General features: G+C 40.9%; 1 long non-coding RNA gene across 7 annotated transcripts in view; it reads left to right on the forward strand.

The window, feature by feature from the left end:
• The window catches only part of LOC140454057 (uncharacterized), a 37,742-nt gene extending 17,014 nt beyond the window's left edge, over positions 1–20,728 (forward strand). For 3 of the 7 annotated variants that reach the window (XR_011952552.1, XR_011952553.1, XR_011952558.1), the window contains 2 exons: positions 1,899–2,007; positions 5,260–9,497. This is a non-coding gene — a long non-coding RNA (uncharacterized lncRNA). Of the gene's footprint in view, positions 1–1,898; positions 2,008–5,259; positions 9,498–19,849 lie in introns of those variants that run through there. The other 4 variants (XR_011952556.1, XR_011952555.1, XR_011952557.1 and 1 more) reach the window with 4 other exon arrangements.
• The last annotated feature ends 2,761 nt before the right edge of the window (positions 20,729–23,489 follow it).

The raw sequence follows: 23,489 nt of genomic DNA on the forward strand, positions 1-23,489 counted from the left end.
TGTGTTCAAGTGTGGCGCTGGAAAAGCACAGCAGGTCAGGCAGCATCCAAGGAGCAGGGGAATTGACGTATTTGGTATGTCAGCAATTTATCAGAAATGTGGGTGGTGGAATATGGCTGAGAGATAAATAGGGAGGGGTGTTTGGAGTTGGAGGGAAGGGAGCTAGGGTGGCAATAGGTGGTTGTAGATGGAGGGTCGTGGTGAGAGGGTGGAATGGACAATTGGAAAGGAAGATGGACAGGTGGGACTGTTCAAGAGGCCAGTGCTGAGTTGGAGGGTTGAATCTGAGATAAGTTGGGGATTGGGAGATGAGGAAACCTTGACGCCGTGTGGTTGAAAGTTCCCAAGGTGGAAGATGAGCTGTTCTTCCTCCAGGTGTCGGGTGGCTCGGATTTGTGGATAGAGGACTTGCATGTCCTTGGCAGTGTGGTGACGGAGGGGGTGGGGGTAGCCGAAGTGGTCGGCCGGGTTGGTTGGTGCATGTGTCCCAGAAATGTTCCATGAAATATTCCACAATTTGGTGTCCTGAGAGCAAGGGACACAATAGGTGAGGTGTTTGGGTGGGCAGGGAAATCTCTGCTGGATGTAGGAGGATGCAGTGGTGCCTTGGATGGAGGTGAGGGGAAGGTGTGGGCACAGGTTTCCACCTCTTGCAGTGGCAAGCGAAGGTGTCTGGAGTGGAGGGTGGGTTGGGGGGGGGAGTGTGGACCTAACGTGGAATTCACAGAAGGTATGATCTCTGTGGAATGGTGAAAGGGGTGGGGAGGGAAATATATCTCAGGCGGTTCGATCTGATGGTGGAAAGAGCAGAGGATGAAGCGTTGTATCTGGGTGGAAGGTGAGGATGGTGGGATTCCATCTTTGTTGCATTTGGAGGGGTGGAGTTCAAGGGCAGTGGTGTGGGAAGTGGAGGAGATACAGTGGAGGGCATTGTTAACAACATGTGAGGGGAAATTGCAGTCTTTGAAATAGGAAGCCATTTTGTATGTTCTGAAGTGTTCTTCCAGCTTGCATCAAGCTTCACTGGAACACTGCAGTAAGCATGAGACAGAGATGTTGGACAGGGAACAGGCTTGTGTGTTAAAGAGCAGGCAACTGGAAGCTCAGGGTCTTTTTTGCAGGTACAATGTAGATCATCAGCTGCCATTTCCACCACCGCCACTGAGATGCTGGAAGGTTCCTGTCTCCTCCATTAACAGCTTTCCAACTTCCCACTCCTTTAATTTTCCAAATGTTCCTGTGTCTCTTTGGGCTCTGTCCCCACCTATTATTTACTCTTTAACCCCTATCTCCTGTAGTCCAAAGATCTATAGGTTCGGTGAATTGGCCCAGCTAAGGTTCCCGTAGTGTTCAGGGATGTGCATTAGTTCGGGGAAATGGAGAGTAATAGAATAGGAGAATGGGTCTGGGTGGGATAAACTTTGGAGGGTGGGTGTGGAATTGTTGGGCCAAAGGGCCTGTTTCCTGAAGGGATTCTAATTTTCCCAGCTGTCATCGGTTCTGAGGAAGGGTCACTGGACCCATGATGACCCATGGTGTGTGCAGGAGGCGGAAAGGGGAGAGTGGCAGCAGAAACCGGATGAAATGTATCAGTGTAGACTGGGAGGGTGTAGTTACACTCTGGGCAGGTAGTTAGTCTGAATTAGAAACTCTTGATCCCACGTTTGCAGCAAAGGGGAAGATGGCTTGGGCCTCAGGCAGTGAGAGGTCCTGGGTTATGGCCACCATCTTTATTTGGGGCAAGGTACAGCAAGGAACATGCACGTGTCCTCTACCTGGGTGGGGGCGGAGTGATTTGAAGAGGAGCATTTACACATCAAACACATACCAAGAGAAGTGTTTGCCTTCACTATTCATCTTGCACTGACTGAGCTTTGTTTTGTGAATTCATTTTATAGGATATTAATTGAGAATAATTGAGACTGGGATCTCAATAAACAAGTTTCTACAGTCAGTGGAGTCATCAGGATCTGAATATCATTGGCATTTAACTGTGGAACGAGAAAGGTTTGTCTGTTCTGTCTGTGGGAAAATATCTTCAATAGTTTTGTCAAGCCAAAAGCAGACAGATGTTCAAGTTCATGGTTGTATCACCCTTGGGGTATGTGTTCAATTCTTGGCCCTCTCGCTGTGGAGGGAGATATTGGCCTGAGAGAGAGCACAGATTTATCCAAATTGCACCTCGTCTTTTTGCAGGAACTTTCAGATTTAGTCTCAATCATCCACTTTATAATGTTAATCTGTAAACTCCCTACTTCCAATTCTCTGCAAATTTCTCGTGTACTCAAATTCCAGCACCATTTCAGGTGGAACGTTCCAGATTCTGACAACTGTCTGTTCATTCAGAAACTGCTGAAGTCCATTTTGACTCTGGGGTTACAAAGGGCTGAATTGAAAGATGCAATGCTGGTCGTGAGCTCCCATTGAGGTGCATTGGAACAGCACAGGAGGATGAGGGAAGTGTAGGTGTGAGCAGAAAATGAAAATGACAGGGCTCCACTTTTAATGCTGCTTGGCTCAATGAGGGTGTTTTAGAGTTGGGTGTAAAAAGTGAGGTGAGACAGGGAGAAGGTGAAGCTGAAACTCAGTTTTAGTTCAGGCCTTTCAGAAATTCACAGTCCAATGGGAATAGCCAATTTGTCAGTGATACATGTGGAGTATTTAAGTTTTTAAAGTATGACCTATCAGCTTAAGTAAAGTTTTTTTTGTTACTATAATGGACAAGTTTGAAGTGAAGAAAGGTTACTCGCTCATTTAAATTCTCTTAATGGGAGTAACTAGGTGAATGTAGAGAGACGTTGTGACAGGAGCCCTCAGACCCGTGGTGTGCTCCTCTTGCACAATGTGGGAAATAAGGGCCGATTCCAGTGTCCCTGACGGCTATTTGTGCAGCAAGGGTTCCCATCTGCAGCTACTGGGAAACTGCTTTACAGAGCTGGAGCTGAGAGTGGACTCACTGTGGAACATCTGCAATACTGAGAATGTTATGGACAGCACGTTTAGTGAGTTAGTCACACTGCAGGTGAGGGTGACACAGATCACGTAAAAGGCTCAGGAAGCGAGTACAGGAGTCCCCCGTTGTTATCCCCTTCTCATACAGACACTGTATACCACTTGGGATTCTGTAAGGGCTGAATGGATGGGGTAGCTTCTCGGGAAATCAGCATCAGCCAGGTGAATGACACCACAGAGATCTCTGCTGCTCAGAACAAGAGGAATGAGAGTGGCAGGGCTATAGTGGCAGGGGATTCAATAATCAGGGGTACAGCCAGGCATTTCTGTGCCCGCAGACATGAATCCAGGATGGTATGTAATCTCCCTGGTGCCAAGATCCATGATATCATGGAGTGGCTGCAGGACATTCTGGAGCTGGAGGGTAAACAGCCCGTGGTCGTGCAACACACAGATACCAACGATATCACTAAACAGAGGGATGAGGGCCTGAAAGCTGGATATAGGGAGAGCAGAGATGCATTAAAATGTAGCTCCTGAAATGTAATAATGTCAGACTTACTCCCAGTGCCATGTGCTAATGAGAGCAGGAATGAGAAGGTAGATCAGCTGGATGTGTGGCTGGGGAAATGGTGTACCAGAGAAAGGTTATGATTCTTCAGGCACTGGGGCTGTTTCTGGGTGGGACCTGTACCAGCCTGACCGGTTACCCCTGGGCAGAGCTGAGACAAATCCGGTGGGGGCCTTTGCCGGTTCTATTGGTGAGTTTGTAACTAGTCTTGCAGGGGGATGGGAACGAAAGTGTAGGCTTAGATGGATCAGAGTCATGACTGGGAATGGGAGGTAGAATATTAGTGATGTAGTTAGCGGCTCAGAAAGCCAAAGGAAAGGAGGATTAAACGAAGATTGAGGCCCTCTTCAGCCATCAGTCCTGACATCCCAGGAAGGTGAGTCAACAAAATCTGGAGCTGTTTACATGTCTATGACTCTGTGCTTCAGCAAAATGGTGGAAATCTACAAAAAAAAACAAAGCGCTGGAGATCCTCAGCAGGTCTGTCAGCATCTGAAATGGTGACAGATGCAGGAAACATTGCAGCCTTGAAGAAGTGTTTAGATGATCACACCAAGCACTACAATATCGATTACACGCTGAGTGCCAGAGCGTTGGACTAGCATAAATAGGTGCTTGATGACCAGCATGAATACGATGGGGCTGGAAAGTTGACGTTTTGGGTCAGGGTTATTTATCAAGACTGACAAATGGTTCCGACCCAAAACATCAACCTTCCTGCTTCTCTGATGCTGCCTGACCTGCTGCACCTCCCCAGGTCCACATTGTACAGACTCTGACTTCCAGCATCTGCAGTCCTTAACTATCTTCACATCCCAGGACTCATCTGGTGATCTTCCTTTACACTCTATCAATAACCAGGAGAGCCTTCCTTGGAAAAGGGGAACAAAGGTGTACACAGTACTCCAGGTCTGGTCTCACCAAGGCCCTTCCAGAAAGGGATCCCTGCCCCCATCTTATCCATAATGGTCATCAAGCGCACATGCCTGGTGTGATCATCTCAACACTTAGTCAAGGCTGCAATGTTTCCTGCATCTGTCACCATTTCAGATGCTGCCAGACCTGCTGAGGATCTCCAGCGCTTTGTTATCTCCTCTGTAGAGTGTTGAAAGGGGAGATTTGCAGTTGAGAAATTCAAATTGAACTTCACGTTACTTGATCCGTGCTGATCTGAATATCATTGGCCTTTTCATCTGGAAGGAAAGGTTTGCATTCTGTCCGTGGGCGAATATTTCAAATGTCCGTGTGACGAAAAAAGTACTGAGACAGTGAAGTCCATGTTAGCGTGGGGACTTGGTTTTTGAAAGTCTAAAAAATCATGGCACATTTCCCTGGAACAGGTAAGCCACGGATTGGTTTTGTATGAGGACAATTAGCCATAAAACCAGAAAGACCAAAGGATTCCTGCATCATGGAAAAAGCTATGAAAATGGGATTGTTGTAATGGAGTGAATTATCAATCATTGATTGTAATCCATTGGTATTGTCACATCGGTTCCAGCGCCGTGGGGAAACACAGGAAATGTGATGAGTGCAGTGTAGGTTTCAGTTATTCAACTGGAAAGGTGAAGAAGAAATTTGCAAGGATGATGCCAGGTCTCGGGGCCTGAGTTACAGGGAGAGGTTGGACAAGTGAGGACTTTTTTGTTTAGAGTAGAGTAGGGGGAATATTTTATAGAAGTTTATAAGTTTATGAGAGGCATGGGTAAGGTGAATGCACTCGGTCTTTTTCCCAGGGACTCAAGGATTGGAGGGCATCCGGTTAAAGTTAGAGGAGAAAGAATACATGGGAAACTGAGCAGCAACTGTTCTACACAAAGGTGGTATGTATATGGAATGAGCTGCCAGTGGAAGTGGTTGAGGTGGGTATATTAACAACATGTAAAAGACATTTGGACAAATACGTGGATAGGAAAGTTTCAGAAGCAGATGGGCCAAGTGCAGGGAAATGGAGTTAGCATGGATGGACATTCTGATTGGCGTGGGCCAGTTTGGGCCAAAGGGCCTGTCTCTGCTGCAGGACGCTATAACTCTAAGTGCATGTGCTATTTCTCCCCCTAACTCTGTTGGTATCATGGGATGTATTCCATCAGGGCAAGGAGACTTGTTTACCTTTAGCTCCATTAGCTTACCCAGCTCTAACTCTTTCGTGATAATGATTGTTTCTTGGTCCTCACCTTCCTCAGTCTCCTAATCAATTACTGGCATGTTCTTCGTATCCTCCACTGTGAAGACTGACTGCTGTGTACTCATATTCCTGAACCCTGCTGGATAGGAATAACCAGGCACAGAACTCTGAGAGGTCTTCTTTGAGTCTTTTATTGATGAGACACGGCAGTTATTTGGATAGTGTGCATGCAAAACACCTCCAGGCAGCATCTGGTATCTCCCCGCCTGTCCGATGTGCCACTCCCATTCTTAAACCTTGAATAGAGACTGTCTCTCAGTATTATCTCCATGGCAACGGCAATTAGAAAGTCTAGTTCAGTTCAGCACTTTGAGGTTAAACCACACCCCGCCCCCCCTCCCCCCACGGCCCTGTGGCTCCCTCAAGTACCTGACAGGCGGTTCAGTTTCGGTGGAGCTGTCTATCGGGATTCTGATATGGAGGAGCCGGGGTTGGGGTGGGGTGGACAAAGTTAAAAATCACGCAATGCCAGGTTATAGTCCAACAGGTTTATTTGGAAGTCCAAGCTTTTGGGGTGTGCTGTGATTTTTAACTTGATCAGGATTATCTCTATGGTAACAGTTAAGTGCTTCAACAATTACAGAGGCCATATGTTCCCCACACAATAGATTCCCCTCTAGCAGTGTAAACTGTTATTCAAGCCCTGGGCATAGCTATTAATCACTTTTCTCCCCCAATCCCATCTCGCTTTCTGTTGATCTTTAAAGTTTTTCTAATCTCCTTGGTCTTTGCCAATTTGTATGCATTCTATTTCAGTTTGATTGACACCCTTATTTCCTGAGCCACCCACGGCAGATTATTCATTTTCCTACAATCCTTCCTTTTCCCTGATAAATACTTTTGCTGAGCACTTCAAAAAATTGCTTTGATATTCCCGCTCTGTCCGTCAACTATCCCACCATAAAGTCTTTTTTTCCAGTCTACATTAGCCAACTCCTGCCTCATCCTTTTGTAATCTGTTATTCTGGCCCTGGGGATAGCTACTCTTCACTTTTTATCCCAATTCCATAATGCTTTCTGTTGATCTTTGAAGTTTTTCCAATCTCCGAATTTATCCTTGTTCTTTGACAGTTTGTATGCCTTCTTCTTCAATTTGATAGACTCCCTTATTTCCTTAGACATGGCAGATTATTCTTTTTCCTAAAGTCCTTCCTTTTCACTGATATATACTTTTGCTGAGAAATTTGAAAAATTACTTTGATATTCCTCCACTGTCTGAGAACTGTCCCACAGTAAGTCTTTACTTGCATTCTGCATTCGCCAACTCCTGCCACCTCCTATTGTAGTCTCCTTTGTTTAAGCACAGGATCTTTGGATTGGATTTAATCTTCCCGCTTTCCAACTGTGTTCTAAATTCTATCAGACTTATGACAAGTCTTTTTATCAGATTACGAGGGGAGGCGATGTTTCTTGGGCGTTTTGGGTTTCATTGTCAGCGACCTTGGCTTTGTAATAAAGTATAGGATAGATATTCACAACAGATTATTCTGGACGGTGTGAATGTACTACACAGACTAAAACCATAAATCACTGTCTCCCCTCAGTTTAAAATTGCAAAATCATGATCGCCTACACGCTTCCTCACTACCTAAGTTTGGAACGCTAATCCAACTGACTATCCTGCTGTTTCTGAAAATCTCCTTTGGTGAATGTGGTGAGTTTTGGATGCATCTTTCTGGTTATTACCGGAAGAAGATAAGCCCTGGGCACAGGAGAGGCAATGCAGCCCTTCGAACCAGCTCCTCCATTTAATACCATGATGATTGAGCTCACCTCGGTCTCAGCTGGATTTTCCCGTCTGCTCTCTCTCACGCTTCAACCCATTGCAAATTCAACATCTGTATCTCTTCATTAAATTGGCTCATTGTCCCGGCATCTACCACATTTTTAATAGGAAATTCCACAGATTCACAGCACATTGAGATAGGTACATTCTTCTTCATGAGAATAGAATAGAGTCCCTAAAGTGCAGAAACAGGGTATTCGTCCATTGATTCCACACCAACCCTATGATGAGCATCCCATTCAGACCCACTCATTCTCTGTCACCCTGCATTTCCCGTGGCTAATTGCCTAACCAGCACAAGCATGGACCCTGTGAGCAATTTGGCATGACCAATCCACCTAACCTGCACATCTCTGGCCTGTGGGAGGAAACTGGAGCACCGAACAAAACCAGGCAGACATGGGGAGAATGTGTAAACTCCACACAGTTGCCTAAGGCTGGAATCAAACCCGGGTCCCTGACGCTATGAGGCAGCAGTGCTAGTCACTGAGCCACCTCTACTTAAAATCTGCTGCCCATTATTAACCTCCCCACCCCGAATTTGGCTGCATGTATATTCCTTACGTCAGAAATCGAGGTGTCTAAGCGGATGTCTAAGTAAATCCCCGTGACGGCCCACATGTCCTGTGTGTCTGAATAGATATCCTATACACAAAACCCTCCAGCCCACACTTTCTCTCACTTTCCAGGGACAGGTCTCCAGAGGCTTCATGGGGACTACAATTCCCACAGTCCCTGAGGCAGGGACCACACGTGTGTGGGGAAACCCACCACTGTACATGTACAGAATATGGGTGGGTTTTGGAGCATGTTCTTTGGAGTAACGAGCGGAAAGCATTTCACACTGTGATTGGCAGGAGAAGGGACGCATCTGCCCATAATATTGATCAGTTGTATCCAGGATCTGCCATCTCCCTTTCTGTTTCCTTTTGTTTCATTCTGCTGTTACATTATTGACTTGCAGCAATTGAAGGGAAAGGAAGTGAACCCAGAAAGGGTGCAGAGTCTAACCAGGGAGGGGAAGTGGTGGCATGGATCTGTTTATCAGTAACACCATGAGAATGTAGAGAGTTTACAATAGGGGTAGTAGAGTTAGAATGGTGGGAGAGAGTAAGTGGGCTGGAGGGTTACAGCTTTGGGGGAAGAAAGGGGAAAAGGGTATTCCAGAGAAACTAGAATTGTCTGCTCTGAATTTCTAATCTGTACATATTCATTTATTCAAGGTGCTAGATAGTGAAGATTTGCAGACTGAAATCTCAAAATCACATGCAAATCATGATTAAGTTAAACAACATTTGAAGAACCAAAGATGGAGAATCACTGGGCCAAAATCCTGCAACACTCTCTCTCCCAGCATTCTTGTTCTATCTGTGCCAAATGGACTGCGAATGGTTCAAGACAGCAGCTCACTACCATCTTCTGAAGGGTACCTAGAGATGGGGAATAAATGCTGGCTGAGCCAGTGATGCCCATATCCTGGAAATGGTTTCTGTCTCTCGTTGCTGAAACCCAGTTGATGTTACTGCAGGATGATGAGGGAGGCTGAGTGCATCCTCCAGGAGGCAGCACCATCACATTACCCCTGCCTACACCCACACAGTAACACCGCAACGTCGCTGGAACAAAAGGCAGTGAAACCAAAGGAGGACTTGGATATAGTTTTTCGAGGTAAAGCCATGTGAGGGGATTGGAACACAGCAGGAACTTGAGATTGAGCTGGATGGTCAGCTGTTTCCCATTGAATGGTGGAGCAGGATTGAATGGCCGAATGGTCTCCTCCTGCTGTTATCTCCCAGGTATGTATATATTCATGGAGCCCGGATAGGAAGAAGTGGGCAGGGATTCTCCAGGAGATTGCACTTCCACAACAGTTTCCAGTGAGGGATGGTTTGATGGATTTTATTTAACATTTATCTTTAACACAAGGTTTGTAAATTTTGGTTTTAAAATGTTGTAAGAGCTTTTTGCACCGCAAGTAAAATTAAAGAAAATAAATTGAACTGTTTGAATATAACAGTTTTAAAGCTTTCAACCTCCTGTAAAACAAAATCCTGTCTATTCCCAGTCGCCATCACTTTCCAGCTCCTCAAACTCCAGGGAAATATTCCCTCCGTGTCTGAACCTTTGGTTTGATTTAACAGATTTTCAGTTGTTGTTCTATGAGCTGTGAAGCGTTCTTTTTCCCCATTTCTCTGACCCAGAAATGTTATCACAGCAACCTTCCCACCATCAAAATCATCATTATACCATTTTGCTTTTGGTTAACATATAATCGCCAGCAGTGCAAAAGTGAGGACTGCAGATGCTGGAAACTAGAGCCTAGATTAGAGTGGTGCTGGAATGGCCTTTTGCCAAAACGTTGACTTTCCAGCTCCTCGGATCCTGCCTGACCTGCTGTGCTTTTCCAGCACCACTCTAATCTAGACAGATAATCACCAGCAGTAAACCATTTGTGTAACCAATTGAATATTTCCAAACAAAGCCCATTACAGGCCAAGCAAACAATTACAAGTGACAGAGTGAGAAGGGACTAAATCAAAGTAGAGTTGTGGGGAGGGGGCAGCGGTGGAGATAAAGCACTATGTCTCCTGCGGTGCCCACCTCTATCTAAAGGCATCGAGAGCAGTGATCCACACTACATGCTCCTTCTCCAAGGACACCCTGCTGTGTAGCCTTCGAATAAAATCATAGAATAAAATCCCTACAGTGTGGAAGGAGAGCATTGGCCCATCAGACCCCACCGACCATCCGAAGAACATCACGCCCAGAGCACTCCATCACTGTAACACTGCATTTCCCATGGCTGATCCACCTACTCTGCACAATCCTGGATACTGTGGACAATTTAGCACGACTGATCCACCTGACCTGCACATCTCTGGCCTGTGGGAGGACACTAGAGCACCTGGAGGGGACCCACACTATCATGGGGAGAATGTGGGAATTCCACACAGGCCATTGACCAAGGCTGGACTCTAACCTTGTACCTGATGCTGTGAAGCAGCCATGCTACAATCACAATTTAAATCAACACAGATGATCCCTGCTCATTGTCACATTGCTGTTTATGGAGACTTACTGCCCAGAGAGACATTCTGAGTTTCAGAAAGTGGCAATGTAAATTCAGTCACCTCCACCCCAGTTAATGTGATTAACAACATCAATACTCCAACAGTGTCATCATGTACAAGGTCCACTCCTGACTCTGATGGACAGTAACATCAGAATCAGAGTCCTGCAGTCCACATGGAGCAGGGGGATGACCACTTCCCTGTGAGCACTCACTGGTCTCTCAATCGTGTTGAAGACGCAGCAAATGCCTTGTCACACAGAGGGTTGAACAGCTCCTACCCAGAGTGAACCCAGTGGAGTCTCGGAGGCAGGATGAATCACTGAATCCCTTCTCCCTCACTAAGCATCTTAATTGCCTCTCTTCTGTGTGGGCTCCATGGGGTCTCAGCAGGAGGGATGAATCACTGAATCCTCTCTCCCACACTGACCACCTGATTGTCCTCTCCCCCTGTGTGGGCTCACTGGGGTCTCAGCGGGGCAGGATGAATCACTGAATCCTCTCTCCCACACTGACCATTTGAATGTCCTCTCCCCCTGTGTGGGCTCACTGGGGTCTCAGTGGGGCAGGATGAATCACTGAATCCCCTCTCCCACACTGACCATCTGAATGGCCTCTCCCCCTGTGTGGGCTCACTGGGGTCTCAGTGGGCAGGATGAATCACTGAATCCTCTCTCCCACACTGACCATTTGAATGCCCTCTCCTCTGTGTGGGCTCACTGGGGACTCCACAGGTGCGGCATTTGAGTGAATCTCCCCCCACACTGGGAACAAGTGAATGACCTTTCCCCAGAGTGAGCTCGCTGGTGTTTCAGCAGGTCAGAAGACTGAGTGATTCCTTCCCCACACACTGAGCAGATGAATGGCCTCTCCCCGGTGGGAATGCACTAATGTCTCCGCTGGTGAGAGATTTGAATGAATCCTTTCTCACACATGGAGCAGGTGAAGGGTCTAAATCCACTGTGCCATCTCTGGGGCCTCAGCAGATTGTAAGATCGAGTAAATCCCTTCCCATACGTAGTGCAGGTGAACGGCCTCTCCGCAGTGTGACTGTGTCGGTGAGTGTCTCACTAGGAGGGGTGAGTGAATTCCTTATTCTGATTGAGTATGTCCTCCTGTTTTTTCAGTTATTATTGACAATCTCATTCCCCTCGCACCACAACCTGTTCCAGTGTTACAGAAACGGCAGAATGGTCAGCTGCAACTGGTCACATGACCGATCACTGGACACGGACGGTTCAGTCTGCACAGATGCTGTCAGACCTACCGAGGTTTTCCAGCAATTTCTGATTTTGTTTCTGATGTCCCAGCATTTGCAGATGTTTAGTTTTCCAATACTCATCTTGTGTGTTGCAGAGTAGTTTATTGATGAAAGTAGACGGTTTTGAAAGTTGTACGTTAAGTCACACATCAGCTATGATCATCATGAATGGCAGAGCAGAGTTGAGGGGCTGAATGGCCTCCTCCTGTTCCAATGAAAGTTATCCATCGGCAGCTTGTGGTAACATTTCCCCTCAATGCTCACTTAACCTACACGTCGAACACACTGTTACTGACTGAACAAACCTCCTGTGTTTGAACTAAACCTGCTCATGTTCAGTGGCTCCCTCTCCTGCCACCCGGGTTTAACTCTCATCATGGAATGCTGTCTCGTGTTACTGCGGGAATGCCCACAAGGACTAATCCTGGAGTCTGTATCCCCTGGGATCCACAATCACAGTTTATTTCCTTCTTCCTCTTTCATTCTGGCATTGAACTCTCGGTTTCAATCCTTTCTCCTGTCATGCTCTTCAACATGTCCATGTGGGTGGAGTAGAGGTAGCAGGGATTTAATGAAGGGAAGTGAGAATTAGCAGGAAGCATGAGGAGAGGCGACAGCAAACACAGTTCTCATTGTAACGGCAGAGTTTCTCCGTGACCCAGTGATTGGCGAGGCACCTGAGATTGTGGGGGGAGGCAGATTCAATCAGGGATTTGGTAAGACACTAAGACAGTGACCTGTCCATCTGATTGTTAACTCAGATAGATCGAAAGAAAAGTGCACATTTAGATAGCACCTTTGATGATCTAGTGCAATGAAACATGCTTCCAACCCAATGATTTCACCCACAAATCTCTGAAAACACAGACGCAAAGCTTTCTACTTGTACCAGGCGGTCTCTGAGCCTCCTCTTTTCTTGGGAAAAGCGTTTTGAGCTGTTCAGCCTTTCCTGGTGATTATAACCGCTATGTTCCTGTAAGATTTGTGACGGAACCTTTACTTTCCTGTTCCTTGTGAGTGATGAAAGGAGCAGAAACAGTTCCTGACCTGTGCGGGGTTTCGGTTGGAGTATTTATATTTACAAATCCATTCCCACCCTCACATACAGTGTGAAATTGATGTAAAACTGAAGGGAATGAGTGAGTGAGCACCCACAGAATCATATGTGTGAGTTGAATGAACCTGGCATGAGGAAAATGGGACAACACTCGCAACTAGTTAGAATCACAGAATCCCGTGTGTGCAGAAAGAGTCTATTCTGCCCATCGTGTCTGCAATGACCTGCTCACCCACCCTTCCCATAACCCTACATTAACCATGGCTAGCCCAACCCACATAAATTGCACACTGCAGCCATGTTAGTATGGCCAATCCAGTAACGTTACACATCTGTGGAAGGGACACAAATTACATCCAAATGCTCGGAATTGTGGATGAAGGTTCACAAATACTTGACTCTGACACAAATGCTATGCTTTTCAAAATAAAATCTGGGGGAAACTGCAACTGGAAAGATTTCTGATTATCTCAGGAGGAAGAGAATTCAAAATTCGTGCCATTGACCCAGGGGGCGTAGTGATAGTGACAGAGGTCTGGGAACCATCAGAAATGTAACAGGTTGTGTGCAAGGTGGGGGTGAGACAAGGACATAAAGACAGTCTGTCACACGGCTGAAGGCAGGAGAGATTAAACAGCAGAAATGGTCGTCCCTCAAAGCCACGGTGAATAGAGTTAGGGCTGGGAAAGAAACAAGGAAACAAGGTGTACAGCTGTCAGAGAAATATGTTAAAAACAGATTATAAAAGCATAGAGGGCAGAGTACAGTCTGAAATTGTTGCTCTCAATGGTGAGTACAAAAAGCTTTAAAGCCTGGGGAGTTTACAGCCAACACATACTCAGGATTGGCCAAGATCTACAGAACAAGAGAAAATTAATGACTATCATGACTTTGCATATTTCAGCTTTATGACTGCAACATTATCAAATATTTTCTGAGGAATATTGATTGAGTGGAATTAGATACATTTTGCTATGACTAACTAGAAGAAAGTATATAGAGAATACTGTGATTATTGGAATGGACGATGATACCTCCACATAATCTGCTGATATTGTGATTGGATATACAGTAAGTGTCAGAATCAAAGTAAATTATAATCAAATCAATTCAAAAATGTTTCCAAGTTTAAGATAAATACAATATTCACAATGATTGAGAGATTGTACATTGTAATGACCTTGCAGTATTTATTGTACAGAAGCATAATTCCACATTTGTAGCCCTTACTAGATTGCACAATTATTAGATATAAGATATATTAGCAACAAACGGATTTTAAAAATATATATTCGTGAATTTCAGAATAATGAGATATCTCATCTTGATATTAGACTGAGTAATATGTAGAAATAAAGAGTAATATTGCAGGGAAAAGTAATTGGAATTCTCTAAATTTCAAAGGCTGAGATAATTGCTATATTTCACCTGAGCAAAAATCAGACATTTACAAAGAATTTTGCAAGGGATATTATTGGTCGTTTGGTATGTGCATGGGCCTGAACAAATAGGTATTAATATAGTAGCATTGACAATAAGAAATAATGAATGAAATTTTCAAAAAAACACTACATTTTTACAAAGTCTATGTTAAATTGCTGTGCAATTATTCTAATTGATAATTGCTTTTAGAATCCTGACAGATAAATTGACTTAATATTTTGAAAACACTTTGCTCTGATGTTGATAGGATATTCATTAAGATTAAGAAACTGAAAATTAAAGCATAAAATTTAGCTGGATGGTGTGAAAAAATCATTCAGCAGCAATTGAAAAAAAAGATTTTGTTTAAAAATGCAGGCAATGCAAGATTTATATGCTTCCAATAGTTTTCTTGAAGAGTCATGTCAATTTTGTTGATGTAATTTTTACCACAATAAATGTTCCGATACTTATTTCAGAATTAGGAGGAAAAGAATTAGGCCATCAAAGTGACTATTATTGTGAACAAAATGCAGGGTCACTGACATTTGATACGGAAAGGAATTCTCATAATTGTGTGATTATTGTTCACTGCCATCTAATATGGGAGGAAAAGGAGAATTGTCAACATTTCCAAGCAATTTTTTTCTTCTAATGAAATGAAAATAAAAATAATTTTGTAGGGCAATTTGTTTGAAAGAAGGAAACAGTCATTTCATATGACATTTGAGCTGAAGACTCGTTCCCGTTTCCCCCATTGTAGTCTTCACAATCATTTAAAACTTAGTGTTGGTTGAACGAAAGAACAAATGGATATAATCGAAATGTTTCCTTGTACACCAAAAAAAGTAAATGTAAAGCAATTTTATCATGAAAATTATATCGCTCTGAATGTAATCATTTCACACACAATAAATGTATGGTTGAATTGAAATGTCATCATAGCTGTAGAATTGTTTTCACCTGGCAGGGAATGAGGACTCAGGAGGCAATCTGAGCTCAGGCATGTGGAAGATGTTTACTCATGCAGCAATCAGTTAATGAAGGGATCGTCCCCCGAGACCAATATCGGAAGGGAGATCCATGACACACTGTAACATGTACAGTAAAAAGCAGCATTTTTATGGACTTTCTGCATCTCAATGGCCACATGCAATGTGGTTACAGCCCTTCCCTCCTCATCCAGCCACCCGATTGAAACACATAATCGCAGATGGGCATTGTAATGGACATCCTCAGATTCCTATTGGGATCTTTCCATGCATCTTATTGACTTAGATTCCAAAGTTATTCCTGAACTCCCTCGGGCCTCTCAGGATACCTTATCAGCTGGGACATTTTGCGCTCTGCTATTCATTATATTTTATCAAAGCCAATTACCCCTCATATCATTCACTATCTTAATTATATATGTACAAAGAAATAGAAAAGACAGTTAATTTTAGCTTACTTGCTATAAGATTAGTAATGTGACTTGTGTTATAAAGTTTGTTATATTGTGTAAAATTATTCAGCTACTCTTGATGAGCAATCAACATCATACCGTGAAGTTAAAACTAGCTAACTTCAAATCTCTGTCGAAATGCTTTTGTATAATGCTTTTAGTAGGCATTGGTTACATATATCAAACTTATGTTGCAGATTTCCCCTATTATACTCAATAATCTGTAATTAGCACCTTTGTTTAATATTCTGAGTAACTGTAAAATAATAACTATATCTGACAAATGAGCTCTTCTGTTGTCATGATTGCTGCTTAGTGAGTTAACTGGGCTGAACCCTGCAGCTGCTGTTTATTCATTTACTGGGACAATTATCCTTTCATTTATGAAGATCAGGATTGGTCATTTGTCTGTATGTCAGCATGCTCTTATCAAGAAATGTCAGGAATGCTGTAGTCCTGGCGTTGGAGTAGGTCCATTGGTAGTGTGATTTATTTTAATTTAAGGCTGGAACAGAATGTTAGTCTAGTTTATCACCCCCCTGACACCTTGTATTTTAGTTCTAAGGTAGGCTGCCTGTTTTTGATTGTCAGGCATTTTGTATGAGCCAATATGGACCATTCTATTCCAGGTGGGGGCAAGTCATGCCCAGAACAGCAAATCAACTAAGATTCAAGTATTGAAATAAAAATCACCATTCGCTACCATTGGTTTCAGTACAATGCAATACGTTTACGTCACTGAGCCTTAATTTCACACTTAAAACTAGATATACTGTATTTGATCAATTCTTCAATATTAGATATAAGCAACAATTAATCTTAAAAACATTTCATAGCAAACTTTAAAATGATTAGAAATCTCATATAGCTGCCCGTCTTGTGTAAAAATGAGCAGCATTTATTGGAGTGTAAAATAATCAGACGTCTCTTAATATGTAAGGCCGAATATTAATCCAATGATTTCTGTATACGTTCAAATGAGAAGGCAACAGATATTATCTGTGAGTGTTGGATAGGGAATCATTAATTAGTTTGTGTTTGTGTTATCTTGGAATAAGAAAACTATTATTCTTCTTTTAATATTGACTCTAAGAAATAATGGATTAAATTAAAATGTGAATTTGACGATGTTTGTTACAAAACCTAAACTGAATTACTATGTGATTTTTGTAATGGCAATGAATTGATAATTAATTTTAGAACTTTGGCAAAATAAATGATTCAATATTTCCAAATGGATTTGCTCTGATGTTGACGAGATATTTCTTCATCTGTCAGCTGAGAATGCAAATTCTGGCATGATGACATGGAAAGACATTAGACATTCAGTGAACGTTGATCAGAAATGGTTTGTCATTCAAAATTCTCAGATCTTCAAGATTTCTATACTTGGTTTCTCTACTTTTCTTCTGGAGAAATATAATATATAATAAGCACAAATTCTGCATTGTATTTAATTCATGGATATTTTCATATTTAGACATTTGAGTCAGAATTATAATGAAAATAAGTCAATAAGGAAGATTTATTTTCACAAAAGCATACAGTCAACAGCATTTATCAATGTATTTGTTTCAATATTGTCTCTGAATAAACGGTTAAATACGTTTAATGCGGATCTGTTGACAATGTAATGAACCACAATATCATTTTTGTCATAATTTTTGGTTTGGAAATCAATCAGAAAAAAAAATCCTATATTCAGGACTTGCTTCATCTCGATACATGTTACACGTAGTATCCTCAGGCATAAGTAATAAGGTTTTATCATTGATCTGGGAAAGATGTAGTGTGTAAATTATAATAAGGTGTCTCCTCCATATGTTTGGATCTGGTGAGACTGTGATGTTTGCTATGATTATTCATCCTGAGAACAATAAGGCACGTAGAAAGTGTTTTTCACCGAACAGTAATTAGGTGGTCTTGAAGACCGTTACAAGTACTTTGATTTCAATAATGTTGAGCTGATTTCCATGACCTGGGAAATGTTTCACAACATTTTACCAAAATTCTGGATTCTAAGCATTCAATGGGTTTCGTGCAAACACCCTTCACTTGTCGTCATTCTCAAGTGAGGTGTCTAATGCTCAGGCACTGGCTGCAAGTCAAGGTGCCAGGAAGTCTGCTTCAACCTCTCCAAAACACAGCTCTTGGGCTGGTTGTCACAGAGTCTCCCGAACCTTTGTGAGCTCTTTGACCGGGCTTTCCACTGTTTTCTGGAGCTGCTTACTTTGTCGACTGTTTCCTTTAGTTTGACCTTTTTAGCTCTGCTTTCCCCAGCTGTAGAAATATTTAGAATGTTACATTTTGGGCCACAGGTCACTTGACCTTAGCGGACAGATAAAATATGGTTCACTTATTGTAGTAATAACGAATTGAGAAAGAATATTTGCATTTTAACAAATAAAATGTTTCAATTTTATCAGTGGTTTACAATGACATTGAGTAGATAGTCATTAAGAGAGATCAACTGATAATTGTAAGCTATTTGCAGGATTATTGAATTGAAAAAGGATACAGACGTACAGAGATCTTTTTGGAAGGCATTGCTTTTTCATTCTAATATCTTTGTTGTTCAAGAGGTCTATGTAGCTGTTCATTGGTTCTCTTGTCCAGATGCTAATTTATAATTCATATCGCTTTTATTGTGCCGGAGTTTTGAGATTTGTATCAGATTAAGAAGAAAACGAGGAGCTATTAAAATGAGAACTTGAGTGAATAGAAAGCACAGTACATTTAAATTACAGAGGAAACAGAGAGTATTTGCTCCAAATAAGCAAATATTTTTTGTGTCGAAAGTGTGGTGGTGGAAAAGCACAGCAGACCAGGCAGCATCCATAGAGCCGGAGATTCCCGATGAAGGCTTATGCCTGAAACATGGTTTCTCCTGCTCCTCAGATGCTGACTGACATTCTGTGCTATTCCAGCACCACATTCTTGACTCTGATCTCCAGCATCTACTTTCCTCACTTTCTCCAAATATTTGTAATGGACATGAACTGAAAATTTTAGCCTCGGCAGTTGAACAAAACCAAATTTACACTTTTTTGTGCAATATTTGGACTGAAAATTGTTTGTGATCATGCAACACATTAGGACATATGAACACCTCTTCCGTTAGAATCCTTTGCCATTCATAATAAAGAATAACCACTGCTTTGAACAACCAGTATCGTTTGTAATTACTGAACTGAAATACCAGAGGACAACTTCTGCATTTATTGGAGGGAATGATAACCAGATCCTTACTGTGGCAGTGGGGATTGATCTCAGGAACAATCCGATAGTTATTCTGATTATTCCACTGAACAGTAATTAGATGGTCATGAAGACCTTTGTGTGGCCTCATGTTTAGTGTTTTGTGTGAACAATGATTTTAAAAATATTGAGATATTTTACAAGATTTAGGAACACTGATAATCAAGTGTTAAAGGTATTAACTAAAGTCAACTTTTAAAAAGTTAGAATTGCTTAGAGAAACGCAATTAAACTACTGTAGAATCCCTGTTAGCACAGTGTGGTAACAGGTCATTTCGTTGAATAAAGTGACCCTCCAAAGAGTAACCCAGACAAACACTTTCCCAACCATATTCCTCTACATTTACTGCTGACTAATATACACATCCCTGAACACAATGTGCTATTTAGCATGGCCAGCTCACCTAACCTGCACGTCTTTAGATTGTGGGAGGAAACCACAGCAAAGTCACATAGACTTGGAGAGAATGGGCAAAGTACACAAAGACTGTTACCCGAGGATGGGATCAAACTGAGATCCCTGGCACTGTGAGGTAGCATTGTTAATGACTGAGCCACTGTGCAACTATATGCAATAAGTAAAATCAGTGAGAGGTGTGCAAAGACAAATTTCAAATAAACACCCTCTGCTATTGTCAAATCACATAAAATTTACATTCAATACGAATAGATGAATGGAAAACAAAAGAAAACTCCAACAATTCACGAATGAAAAATAATTAGAAATTTAATTTGATCAAATGTAATTCCAATATTTAGATGAATTGCAATTTTTAATAACAAATGTAGGTAATAAGCTGACTAATGAATAATTGGAAGTGTCATATGTTTACTTTACAGACGAAGAAAGCGACTTGTTTTCTCTCCTTGTAACACGGCAGAATAACAATGTGAATGTCCGAAATGTTTGAATCAAGCTCTTTCGAACAAATAACTAATCACTTACGATCAGTTAGCCTTTTCACCTTTAAGACCACAACATTCTCAAATATTTTTCAGGAATTTAGAACCAGCAGAACTAGTTAATTTCTTTTCTTGGGAACCCGAAGAAGAGAATAAACAGCAGATACTGTGAAGGAGTCATTCAATGCGAACATTCAACTGAAGACAACATTCCTTCTTCCTAAAAAATGTTCAACTTTCAAAAATTCAAAATTTATTGTCATTGTTTCATGAAGTGATAAAGAGATGCTGATGCTTTTTCATTGGATTTTGTTGCATGAAAAATGCTTAAGTCTTAAGTGTTAGCATTGAAGATAAATATATTTACATTAATACAACTATGTTTCAACAGGTAAAATAAATATTGATTGTTACAATGATTGAGAGATTGTACACAGCAATACATATGAAGAATTAACATGATTCAATATTTCAAAAGCACTTTACTGTGATGTCGATTGAGTATTTATTAAGATCAGTGAACTAAGGAATAAAACATAGTAGCTAGCTTTACGTATTAAAGAAAAAATGAGACATTCAGTTATTATTGAACAAAATTCTTTTCTGAACTTAAAAATTTATGCAATATACAAATTGCGAATTTCTTTCCACTGGATTCCTTGTAGAGATGGTACGTTGATTACTATTATAATCAAAGTGTCAGAATTAGGAAGAGAATTAATAGATCATGAAAATGAGCATGAAAATAAACAAACAATGAAGTCACTGCTGGGTGGTATATGAAGCGATTGTAATAATTGTGTCATTATTCTACAATGATGGGTAATGTTGGAATTGAAACAACAAAAAATTCAACACTTCTTTTCTTACAATGCAATGAAAGCAATAATCATTTTGTAGCATGCATGATTGGAAAAAGCAGTCTTTTAATATGACATACAGTGAAGACTAACCTTTTTGCAAAACTGTAAGAAGTTCATAAACTCAAAACGTAGCGTTTGTTGAATTTGCAACAAAAATGGTTATAATTTGAATTGTCTCTTGCACACACACAACAGAAGAGGAGCTTAAAGATTGTTAGAATATTTTTTTAAATGTTTCCAGTGTTATTGTACTACAGTCAATATCCATGACAAATTAGAATTATTGTTTTAAACAACATAAATCGCCGTTAACAACTGAACTGAAATATAAGATATCAAATGCACTTACTGTATGGACGAGTAAACAAATGCTTACTGTTGTCATTAGTCTCAGGAACAATAAGATACTCAGGTTATTCCACTGAACAGTAATCAGCTGATGATGAATATCTTTGTGTCGCTTTATGTGCACTGTTTTGTGTGAACATTGACTTCAAGAAAATTGAGATATTTACATGAATTAGCAACAGATTGGTAATTGGGTGTTAAGGATCTTATTTAAGATTAGACTTTTTAAATAGTTGATAGAATTGCTGAGCAAAACACACTTCAGACATCATGCAATAAATGAGATAAGTGATTGTGTGAAATGAAGTTCAGTCACTTCAATAACTTCAGTCCGGAACAAGACCTGAATCAGTAATATCATTTATTACGCTGTTGCAAGAGGGGTGTGGTGTCCACTGTCCACAAGGCACACGCACACACACACACTGAATTTAACGAGTACACAATATTTATGTAATTCGTTACTCGTCCCTCCTCCCATTGCTCCTTCACTGTTTACAACTATTTCTAATCTAAACCGGCTGTTTATCTCTGAACTCATCCAGCGTCGTCCCTGACATAATGTTTATGTCTGGCCTCACAAGGCCATTTGACCACCTCCCTCTGTGTTCTTATTGTTATTTGTCCTTCTACACTGCCATCTATTTCCTTGCTAACCAAAGCATAATTTCTTTTTATTCTTTATTTACACCGAGCCTTATGACCTTTTGATGGTGTTATTTTGTTCCTGCTGAAGCGGGAAACAGATGCTTGTAACTGTTTGTACAGGCATATCTAGCTTAACCTACCCCCCTCCATTCACAGCACCTTAACTATTTGTCTATAACATCTACCATTATTTGCAGACACATTTCATTCTTGTACGCAAATTTTAGCTAATACAAAAGCAATAATATATTTCCTTCACATAGTTTTTATTCTTGTTAACTCAGCTCTTGGCTGAAACAATTATACACTGGTGCGAGTTCATCTACCTTGAATAAACAATTATGATTGCAGAAGTAACACTGCTTTATATATATCCCACATGTGCAAAGTCAAATTTCAAATGAATGCACTTCCATATTTTCACAGCAGTTCAATCTCACATTCAATATAAATAGGTGAGTGGAAAATGAAAAACAAATTTCACACAATTCATAAACATCAATAATCAAAAAGTGATAAATAAAAAGAATTGGCATTTGTTTATTTGACTGAACAAGAAATGTATTTTTTCTCCTCATTTTTATAGCACTGGAGCATCAAGGTCTATGTACTGTTTGAACTCAGCTCTTCAGAACAGAAGAAAATAAATTGATATCATTACTTTGTATATTTCATCTGTATGACTGCAACATTCTCAAATATTTTTCAACGAATATTGAATGAGTGGAATTAGATACATTCTGTTATTAGTGACCTGAAGAAAATTAATAGCAAATACTGTGATTATTCGAATGAACAACAGATGGAAACATATCAAATATTGAATTGAAAGGCAATTCAATTGATTCTTAGATATTTTCTAATCAACATTCAGAGCTGCTCTGGCACAACTCTGTGCAAAGTGGGAATTGAAACTGTACCTCCTGGTCTGGTAACAGAGACACTATCAGAGCTGCACAACATTCCTTCATAATGTTCCCAACGAGGCTGGGCAGGTCTATAATCACATGCTCACTGTGGTTACTCAAGTAAAAATTAATCAGATGTTTATTGTGATAATTGGATTGGAATAAAATGGATGGATCCTGTGTGTAATGTACTTAAAATTAGATAGTAATTTACAATAATTATGGGAGTTAACAGATGTCTTAATTAAATATGATTTTTATGATAATTTGTGGAATGACAACTTGACAGATTTGTGTGATTACTGTAAATTGATAAATAAAAATGAATACAATAATTCTACATGTTCATAATAGTTTCTCATTTTATAAAATGCAACGTAAATTTTGTTTGTTCTTCACGTAAATTGGAACAAAATGATGAATTGGTCAGTCAATGTTACTATTCAGCTGAAGACAACTTTCATTGTTTCTGAAAATGTATGATTTCTAAGAAGTCACCATTTCCCGTGAGTGTTTAATGAAACAAGAAAGATGTCAATCCTTTTTTGTGTACTTCAAAAAAAATTCATCGGAATTTAAATAATTGTGCACAAGAAAAATATTAAACTATTATCGTGATTAGAAGCACAATAAATGTTAACATTGAAGTGAATTACAATCAAATCATTTCAGAATTGTTTCCAAGTTTAAAATGAAAAGCAATATTCACAATGATTGTGAGATTCTACATTGCTAAGTTCTTGCAATAGTTATTACATGGAACCATAATTCCACACTTACATCCTTTGCCAAACTGAACAATTATTTGAT

This window comes from Chiloscyllium punctatum, chromosome 28 (assembly GCF_047496795.1).
Source record: "Chiloscyllium punctatum isolate Juve2018m chromosome 28, sChiPun1.3, whole genome shotgun sequence".
NCBI lineage: Eukaryota > Metazoa > Chordata > Chondrichthyes > Orectolobiformes > Hemiscylliidae > Chiloscyllium > Chiloscyllium punctatum.